The sequence below is a fragment of the Brassica oleracea genome, chromosome C5, assembly GCF_000695525.1.
Source record: "Brassica oleracea var. oleracea cultivar TO1000 chromosome C5, BOL, whole genome shotgun sequence".
NCBI classification, from domain to species: Eukaryota; Viridiplantae; Streptophyta; class Magnoliopsida; order Brassicales; family Brassicaceae; genus Brassica; species Brassica oleracea.
In genome coordinates this window covers 23,522,218-23,522,649 of record NC_027752.1, presented here as the reverse complement: position 1 = coordinate 23,522,649, position 432 = coordinate 23,522,218, and positions in this window count along the sequence as shown.

The following is a 432-nucleotide window of genomic DNA, read 5'->3' as shown; positions in this document are numbered from 1 at the left end:
CTTGGCCTTGGTTTTTAAGTCTGCTGAATCCAAAATGTCGCGTCTGGCGTCTCAAAATCGATCGACGGTACTTGTGTACATCGATCGATATTAATCTTCATCTGTCGAGGCATTTCCTGATATCGATCGTCAGCACTGATGCGCATTGATCGATTATTCTTCCTCTCGTCGACCTCTAAGTGGCCAGCTCGGGTGAAATGTCTTTTATGCTCCAAAATGCTCCAAAGTCATAGCTTTACTCCGAAATGCACCTGAACCTGAAAACATACCTAGAAGAGTAGAAAACATAGATATATATATAGTAAAATAATAATATACCATGGATAAAAATAGGTCAAATCCAAGGTATATCAACTTTCCCAGACTTACCCTTTTGCTTGTCCTAAAGCAAAACATACAGGCAGTCTCTCTGAAAGAGGTTTGAAAATATTT